We start from the raw sequence: 9,868 nt of genomic DNA, 5'->3' as shown, positions 1-9,868 counted from the left end.
TTTCTGAGGACTCCAGATTGGTCACGCATGAAAAAAATGGCTCTGAGCACTATGGGACTCAACATCTTAGGTCATAAGTCCCCTAGAACTTAGAACTACTTACATCTTAGGTCATAAGTCCCCTAGAACTTAGAACTACTTAAACCTAACTAACCTAAGGACATCACACACACCCATGCCCGAGGCAGGATTCGAACCTGCGACCGTAGCAATCCCGCGGTTCCGGACTGCAGCGCCAGAACCGCTAGACCACCGCGGCCGGCGGTCACGCATGAGCTGACAGCCATTGATGACGGGTTTCCGCAGTGAATGTACATCATTAATGAGGCCTGCGTACAGCAAAGCTTTCAAGAGTCCTCACAATGAAAAAAATCCAGTAAATTACGATCAAGGGGCGGAGAGGGAGGGGGAAACGAGCTGGACAATTTACTCCACCTCTCCTCGACCAATCCATTGTCCGTTAAGTGACTGTGTGAAGTGTTCTAGGACATTTTAGAGAAAACGGGCTAGCTCTCCGTCGTGCATGAACGAGATCTCCAGCCGCTGTTGGAATGAAATCAGAATTGTATTAATACCTTCAGCTGCTAACGGGCGTTGATATATATCAACGGGGACAGGTGAAAATGTGTGCCCCAACCGGGACTCGAACCCGGGATCTTCTGCTTACGTGGCATACGCTCTATCCATCTGAGCCACCGAGGGCAAAGATAATAGCGCGACTGCAGGGACTATCTCGCGCACGCCTCCCGTGTGATCCACATTCTCACCTTGTATGTCCACACAGTACATTCGTAGTTACCCACCCCAACACACTTATTACTCGTGGAAGACATTCATACCAAGTCCAGTAAGAGTTCGGGGAATATGTGTGCATCCGCACAGAAGAAGAAAGTCATGGCCGGTATTGCCAGAACTATATACTTATATGGATATGGATATCCGAAAGAACAGACACCATATCCATATAAGTGTATTGTTGGAATGGTACCCCACCTAGCAGGGCACGCAAGTCGTTTGCTAGGAACTGACGATACCTCGCACCAGTCAACCTGTCTGGCAGTGTGTAATGTCCTATCTGTTTGTCACCAATAATTACTGCCCAGACATGTTGGAAATGTGCGCTAATCCCTTGCTTCTTCAATTGCATGTTGATCTGGATCAGACCACACACAGGTATCTTTATGAAACTGCACTGACTGACTGTTCCGTCTGTTCTTGGTAGTGTATTTTGTACGTTATGAATGTAACACACACAACACAGGTGTAATAGTCTACAATATTTATTATTTGTTGCACGAACAGGTTTTCGGCTGTTACGCCTGCATCAGGTGCAAAGATAAGTATGTGGTGCAGTAAAAATTTCAATGATTTTAAACTAGCGCATGTACGGAGTATTTCCATTTCCAGGGATGAAAATGTTCGTGTTAGGATAGGAATAAAACAAGCGAGGTTATTTCACTGTAAATGCGATGTAAGATTATTTAACTAAGATTAAGAATGAGAGAGTTTAACTAATGACTATGGAACAATTGCAACAGTTGTACATAGAAGGAAATAACAGAACAATAAGCTCTGCTTACATATTCCAAAGCTGTGGCTGAACAAAATAATCTTTTTTGTCTTTAATAGATCAGAAATTACAAACAGATACGATGTAATAGTGATATTAAGCAGATGAGTGATGCAGCTGTGATTATACAAAGTAAAATTTTATGTAACACAACAAGAGGAATTACACTCCTGGAAATTGAAATAAGAACACCGTGAATTCATTGTCCCAGGAAGGGGAAACTTTATTGACACATTCCTGGGGTCAGATACATCACATGATCACACTGACAGAACCACAGGCACATAGACACAGGCAACAGAGCATGCACAATGTCGGCACTAGTACAGTGTATATCCACCTTTCGCAGCAATGCAGGCTGCTATTCTCCCATGGAGACGATCGTAGAGATGCTGGATGTAGTCCTGTGGAACGGCTTGCCATGCCATTTCCACCTGGCGCCTCAGTTGGACCAGCGTTCGTGCTGGACGTGCAGACCGCGTGAGACGACGCTTCATCCAGTCCCAAACATGCTCAATGGGGGACAGATCCGGAGATCTTGCTGGCCAGGGTAGTTGACTTACACCTTCTAGAGCACGTTGGGTGGCACGGGATACATGCGGACGTGCATTGTCCTGTTGGAACAGCTAGTTCCCTTGCCGGTCTAGGAATGGTAGAACGATGGGTTCGATGACGGTGTGGATGTACCGTGCACTATTCAGTGTCCCCTCGACGATCACCAGTGGTGTACGGCCAGTGTAGGAGATCGCTCCCCACACCATGATGCCGGGTGTTGGCCCTGTGTGCCTCGGTCGTATGCAGTCCTGATTGTGGCGCTCACCTGCACGGCGCCAAACACGCATACGACCATCATTGGCACCAAGGCAGAAGCGACTCTCATCGCTGAAGACGACACCTCTCCATTCGTCCCTACATTCACGCCTGTCGCGACACCACTGGAGGCGGGCTGCACGATGTTGGGGCGTGAGCGGAAGACGGCCTAACGGTGTGCGGGACCGTAGCCCAGCTTCATGGAGACGGTTGCGAATGGTCCTCGCCGATACCCCAGGAGCAACAGTGTCCCTAATTTGCTGGGAAGTGGCGGTGCGGTCCCCTACGGCACTGCGTAGGATCCTACGGTCTTGGCGTGCATCCGTGCGTCGCTGCGGTCCGGTCCCAGGTCGACGGGCACGTGCACCTTCCGCCGACCACTAGCGACAACATCGATGTACTGTGGAGACCTCACGCCCCACGTGTTGAGCAATTCGGCGGTACGTCCACCCGGCCTCCCGCATGCCCACTATACGCCCTCGCTCAAAGTCCGTCAACTGCACATACGGTTCACGTCCACGCTGTCGCGGCATGCTACCAGTGTTAAAGACTGCGATGGAGCTCCGTATGCCACGGCAAACTGGCTGGCACTGACGGCGGCGGTGCACAAATGCTGCGAAGCTAGCGCCATTCGATGGCCAACACCGCGGTTCCTGGTGTGTCCGCTGTGCCGTGCGTGTGATCATTGCTTGTACAGCCCTCTCGCAGTGTCCGGAGCAAGTATGGTGGGTCTGACACACCGGTGTCAATGTGTTCTTTTTTCCATTTCCAGGAGTGTATAGTAACTGAAATAAAGGAAATGGAGTTGTGAGTAAGAGGGGTAATTTACAGCATGGCCTGAATGGTATTATGAATAGTATTTGCAGTTAGAAGTGGTAAGGAAACTGTGTCTGGTCATTCAGTACGAGTCTTGGGTAGGTCACTTAAGCTTTGTCAGTTACGTGTTCTGTAGATCAATCTCAGGGTAACCGTTATGATGTAGAACGTGTCAAAGAAATGCACAAATGAATCAAGGTGTTTAAAAAAATGCTTAAAAATTTTATTACCTAACCCATTTCCTTAAAAGGCACACAATACATATATTATATCTATAGATTTATTTATTCCTATTCAAGAATTCATCCGTGGTACAGAAAGAGTTGTCAAGGAGATATGATTTCAATTTCTTTTTAAAATTGTTACTGCTGTCTGTCAGAGATTTTATTTCATCTAGTAATTTATCGAAATTATTTACAGCAGCATATTTTACCCCTTTCTGTGTCAAAGATAGGTTAAGTAGACGATAGTCTAATTCCTTCTTTCTTCTGGTGTTATTGCCATGAAAACCGTTGTTTTTAAACTGGTCCGTGTTGTTGAAAACAAATTTCATTACTGAGTAAGTGTACAGTGAAACTGTTGTGGTTGGCAGGAAAGCCAACACCGAGTTACTAGAGGAGGCCGAAAGGCACGCGTTTTAGCTCACGCAAGCTGGCGTGAGATCTGGAACAGGACAAGGAAATTAGAATTTAGAAAAACGGACATAGCTGGTGGAATACTTAACTTTAATCCATTAATTATTAACGTCGCTCTTGACATGATTCACAATATCAATAGTAACTGAATATGGCGCCTTGCTAGGTCGTAGCAAATGACGTAGCTGACGGCTATGCTAAACTATCGTCTCGGCAAATGAGAGCGTATTTTGTCAGTGAACCATCGCTAGCAAAGTCGGTTGTACAACTGGGGCGAGTGCTAGGAATTGTCTCTCTAGACCTGCCGTGTGGCGGCGCTCGGTCTGCAATCACTGATAGTGGCGACACGCGGGTCTGACGTATACCACCGGACCGCGGCCGATTTAAAGGCTACCACCTAGCAAGTGTGGTGTCTGGCGGTGACACCACATTCCTCCGCAAATCGGCGTACGGTTGTGGTATAAGGCTTCCGCCCGGCGTGGGGAGGACCCCATGATGACGTATGCGACGTGGTGGGGAGCCTAACAACAGGCGAGGCTGTGCCACCCGCACCCTGCCATTCGCACCGCAGGGAGCTAGGAAACGCCTGAAAACCTGCCTCAGGGTGCACGTCAACATGCGGTGTATGCGACCGTAGAGAGACAGAAGAGCCCGAAGGGTCGACTTCCATTGGGCCGGGGCACCCGACGGGCGAAGAAGACGCATGGTCCGGAGCGGGCAAGAGTTCCATGTCGGAGGACAACTGGTCCCGGGAAGCGATCGGAGGCGCGTGACTCAGGGAGGCGCCCGGCGGCTGCAGCGAAGCGTCCACTGCGGGCGGCGGCGGCGGCGCGTCGCCATGCGGCGAAATGGAAGGCAGCGTCGGTAACACCTGGGGCTGAGGCGAGCCAGTAGATGGGTCCCCAGGGCGCTGACCGGACGGCACCGTCGCTGAAAGCAGACGGGGAGCGGCAGATCCCGTGCGACGACAGAGGCGCAGCTGATTGAGATGCCGACGCACCTCACCAGAGGCCCCCAAAACCAGATACATAGTGCGGCCGAGGCAGCGAAGAATGCGCCCTTCGAACCAACGCCGTGAACCTTGGTAGTGGCGATAGTAGACAACGTCGCCTGGAGCAAAAGCAGATGTCTGCCGCTGCACAGGAACCTGATGCGGCGGATGTAGCAAAGACATCAAGGTTCGATGATGACGACCGTGGAGCAACTCAGCGGGCGAGCGACCATCTCAGGGCTGAGAGCGATACGAAGACAAAAAGAGCAATAACGCGTCCTCCCGAGAATACGACTCTTTCAACTTCAACATCTGTAACTTGAAAGTCCTGACCAATCGTTTAGCGGCACCGTTTGACTGTGGCGAAAACGGCGCGGACGTCAGGTGTTGAATACCATTGGCCTTGCAGAATGACTGGAATTCTGCGGACATGAATTGTGGGCCATTGTCGGAAACAATAGTCTGTGGAAGACCTTCAATGCAAAAGATAGCAGATAACGCTTGGATGGTGGCAGATGACGCCGTAGAAGACATCCGGACACTTTTTTTATCACTAACTGCTTATATGTTATGACCCACCGTCTAATTTCTTATGGTGGGTCGTATGTTGCCACTTAGCCGCTGTGACTGGGTCCGGGGTCCGAAGTGACTGAAAGTAACACCACACCGGCTCCCGTCCCCACTCACACCGTTGCCCGTGTCCCGCCATGTGGAGGCGGGCTCTATTTGCTTAGATCCATTTGATATCTTTTTTTGTGCAGCATTAGAAAAACTTATAACTAACACAAAATCAAGTAATATATTAATAAACAAAACGAAATTAAATATTTAGAAAGAAGGAAGGAAGAGAACTGAATAGAGAAGGGATAGGTATAATATTGCCCGTCACCTGGTTGTGGGCGGCGGCCCGGGTCTTGGAATGACCCTCAATACGCTGGCCGTTGCTCACCATGCCTTTAACATCTACCATCCTAAAAACTAACTTAACTAGAAGAGATTGGGGAACGATAAAGCTAGAAACTAAGACTAAGACCTCCATGTCCAGCCTGCTAAACTATTTACGATATACAATAGAGAGGTAACTGATTTTGTGCTTGGCTCAAAGTTGCTAATGAAAGGGTACTTGTGGTAAAAGTAATAAGGTAATGACGCAAACGGTTTGTGTTGAACCTACAAGGCTCCTAGTAGAGTACATCAGGCGCAAGCACCTCCCGGCCCCGCCGACAACACGACCTGAACGGTGGTTTTCCCCGATCTACCATAGGTATCCGTCGGGTTGGGCTCAAAAGAGAGGAACCACAATTAAGATCCTTCCATCAAGGACGTGCGCCGCCTCTTACCAGGGGGCGTAGGTCCCTTGAAGAGGTGCCTAACTTTAAGCTTCAGATCAGAAGTTATTAGTATAGTGGAGGTTGAGGTATAGGCTGTGTAGGTTGGTTGTACAAACAATTCACGCTGAGCCAATGAGACTTACAATGATACGTGGTGTGGCAGTTAGCACCTTCCGGCCCCGCCAGCAACACAGCCTGAACGGTGGCTTTCCCCGATCTACCATAGGTAGCCGTCGGGTTGGGCTCAAAAGAGAGGGACCACAATTAAGATCATTCCATCCAGACTGTGCGCTGTCTCTTAACGGAAGGCGTAGGTCCCTTGAACAGGTACCTAGCTTTAAGCTCTTATTAGACATGGAGATGCTGTTAACTATTTACATATAAGGTGCTATCTGTTTTTAGGATTGTGTATGACTTGTGCACCTCTTGTCGGTTGTTCCATTCTGTTCTTTGAATTTGACTTGGTTGACACTATGGATCATCCGCGCTGGACGCTTCAATACCTGTGCTGGTGCCCTGGTCTGTATCTGTTTCTTCTTCGTGGTGCTAATCATATCTGTGTCCCCCTGGGCATCGTGATGTCTGTTTGGACCGACTTGCCTTCGGTAGGGTCTGTTGCGCAAGTATTCTATTTGTTGGATCTTCGAGATTTCGTCCGTTAGTTTGTTGAGTTCAGTCCACCTTTCCGGGTCGCGTATTATGGCATGTAGTTCGTTCTGTGTGTTCAGGCGATTTATGTGTACTGTGTGTCTTATGTTCGTGCGTTGTCCGCAGAAGAAGACAGTATGTTCAGGGGAACCTTCTTCCTCGCATGTGCATCTATTAGTCTGCTGCAGACTCACGCGGTACAGGTGCGTGGGATAAGGACCATGTCCTGTGATGAAATGTACCATACCGCGGCTGGGATCGATATGTTTTAGTTTTAGTCTTTCCTGGATGTCAGGGAAGCAGTTGTATACACGGCGGCCCTTATCGCTGTTGGCCCACTCGCTGTGTCAGGTATCCACTCGCCATGCTCTGAGCTGGCGTGTTGTATCAATCGGTACACCAGTGATGTGCCGAACCTGGTCTATTCTCCCCATCCTAAGCCAGCACATTGCTGCGCGGTACCTGATGGTGATATCTATGGGGAAGAATCCCATGACGACACATAGTGCGTCATTTGATGTTGTGTTGAATGCCCCTGTTAGTCGAACACTTCTTTGGCCTCGACGTACAATGGTTCTGTTGGTTGAGAGATTTAATCTGTGGGCCCACGTACTGGCAGCAAAGCATAGCACTGACTCGAAGAGAGCGCAATGGTATGTTCGTGTCACTGACAGGGGTAGTCTGAATTGTTCCGAATTTAGCCTAGCCAGTTTGTGTAGTATCTTTTCTGCTTTGTTTGTGCATATTCGCATGTGTTCATGGAAGTTCAATCGCTCATCAATGTATACTCCTAGATAGCGTGTGACTGCTAGTCTTTTTATGTTTGTGTCCCCGATTTTGACTAATGGGTTCCTGCGCAGGATCCCCTTAGCAATGTATAAGTTGTTTTGTTTCTGCTATCTTTAATTTATTATCTGTGGACCATTGGGTTATTGTCCTAAGTGTTCCATTGGCTCTTTCTTCTAGCTGGGCACGGTTGTTTGCTGAAACTACGACGAGTAGATCATCAGCATAAGCGACAACTCCATCTGTCAAGATGTGCTCCTCTAGTAACTGTAGGAGCGGTTCTATAACTATGTCCCAGAAGATGGGGCCGCAGATCGACCCTTGTGCACAGCCTTTTGTAATTCGTTTAATCACTTTCTGGTTGTCCATTTGCCAAACGACCGTTCTGTCTCTGCAGTAGTCCATGAAACTATTATACAGAGACTCCGGTACCTGCAGGTGTCTGAGCCTCTTGAACAAGGCCGGCCACCAGAGGTTGTCGAAGGCACCTGAGATGTCTATCATAACTGCAAGTGTGTATTTGGAGGGTGTGTCGTGTACTATTTGGAGTGCTCTGTTAATTGCGTCGTCTATAGATTTCCCTTCCCTGAAGCTGTATTGGTGTGGTGTCAGTCCCCGTAGTGTTTGGTGTGCTTGTAGTCTTTTGCAGAGCAGTTTTTATTGTACTTTACCGAGTGTATTGATAAGGCAAATTGGTCTGTATGACTAGGGATCTGATGGGTCTTTGTCTGGAGCCTTTTTGATGATAACCGCCTTCGAGGTCTTCCACACTGCAGGCACACGTCCCAGCCTTAATGTATCGTTTAACAACGCTGTGAGAAACGGGGTGATCTGCGGTGCAATTTGTTTCAGTACCTCAGAGTAGATACCATCCGATCCAGTCGCCTTTTTGTTTTTGAGTTCTGAGATCGCTGTCGCCACTTCTTCCTGTGCAAATGGACAGGTGACGGTTGGTGTGGTGTATACTGTGTCTACTTCGCGTCTCAGTGCTGCATGTTGTGGTGTGTCTGTGTCTGCGATGTCGTCAGGCAGGAGTTTGCTCAGCGTGAACTCCGCTGTGCGTCTCCAGCCCTTAGTCATCTCACCATCCTCCTGTCGCAGCGTTCCCAGAACCAGTGGGCTCTTAATTTTCTCTGTCACGATTTTGTATGGTTCCCCCCAAATGTTTAGTTGTGTTGTGCTGCTACATGGGTGTTCCAATGGTCTTTCCTGGTCTTATTCAGCTCAAGTTTATATTTGTCCTTGGCAAGCCGGTAGTCGTGTAGTCGTAATTGTCTTTCTCTATCTGAAATTGCTCGTTGGTAAAGCTTACGTTTACGTTTTGAGTCGTGTTAATTGTGTAGTCCAGGGAATGTTTTGGTGTTTTGTCATTCTCTGTGTGGGTATGCACGTGTTCTGTGTGTGTGTGGTGATACCTGTCAGCATGTGTGCTCTGTAATCAACACTGCCGGTGATGTCTTGCGGTATGTGCTCATGTATTTTTTGTCTGACCCTGTCCCAGTCTGTTTTGTCAAATAATAGTCTTTTTGGTAGTGTTTCTGTGTTGACGTTTGGTGTACCACTTAAGGTTAGTGTGATGATGTTGTGGTCGCTAGCAGTGATCTGGTCATGTACGGTCCAGTCTCGCACGTGGTTGATGGCGGCATTATTAACGAGGGTGATGTCTGTGTTTGATGAATGACCGTTGTGTCCGATGTGAGTCGGGTGATGTCCTTCCTTGTTGAGTACTTGTAGTCTGTTTTCTTGGATGATGTCATTTATTATTCTACCTCTGTCGTCAGTTCTGTCTGAATGCCACAGGGTTGATCTGGCATTTATGTCTGCACAGATGAGAAGTTTTTTGTTGCCAGCGTATTGCGCAACATATCTGATGAGGTCTGCGTATGGTTTGATGCAATGACAGAATTGGGCGTACAGCGACGCGATGATCCAAGTATCCCCCTTGTGTGTGACTTCAACTGTAACTAGGTGCTCGGAACAGAGTTCTGCAATTTTGACTGGATGTATTTCTTTGTTTAGGATTATGACAGATGCCATGCAGCCTGTCCCCTCCGCAACTGTCACCGCACTTGGAGGAAAGTTGGGGATATGCCCTTGTCTAGTCGAGTGTAGGGCTCCTGTATGCACAGAATGTCACTTTTTAGGTCACGTAGGACCTGTGGGAGCTCCGAATTTACAAGTATACTCCGCATAGCATTAAGCTGTGCTATTAGCAGTTTGGGTGTTTAACGGTGGCGTAGCACTTGCTGCCAGTTTGACTGTAATCGAAGTATGTTCTCCC

At 48.4% G+C, this 9,868-nt stretch overlaps 1 non-coding gene across 1 annotated transcript; it reads right to left on the bottom strand.

Annotated features, from left to right (window-relative positions):
• Positions 1-628: 628 nt before the first annotated feature.
• Positions 629-703, bottom strand: Trnat-cgu (transfer RNA threonine (anticodon CGU)). The gene has a single exon. It is a non-coding gene; the product is annotated as a tRNA-Thr (tRNA).
• Positions 704-9,868: the final 9,165 nt, after the last annotated feature.

This window comes from Schistocerca cancellata, chromosome 9 (genome assembly GCF_023864275.1).
Source record: "Schistocerca cancellata isolate TAMUIC-IGC-003103 chromosome 9, iqSchCanc2.1, whole genome shotgun sequence".
NCBI classification, from domain to species: Eukaryota; Metazoa; Arthropoda; class Insecta; order Orthoptera; family Acrididae; genus Schistocerca; species Schistocerca cancellata.
This window is presented reverse-complemented; position numbering and strand designations above follow the sequence as displayed.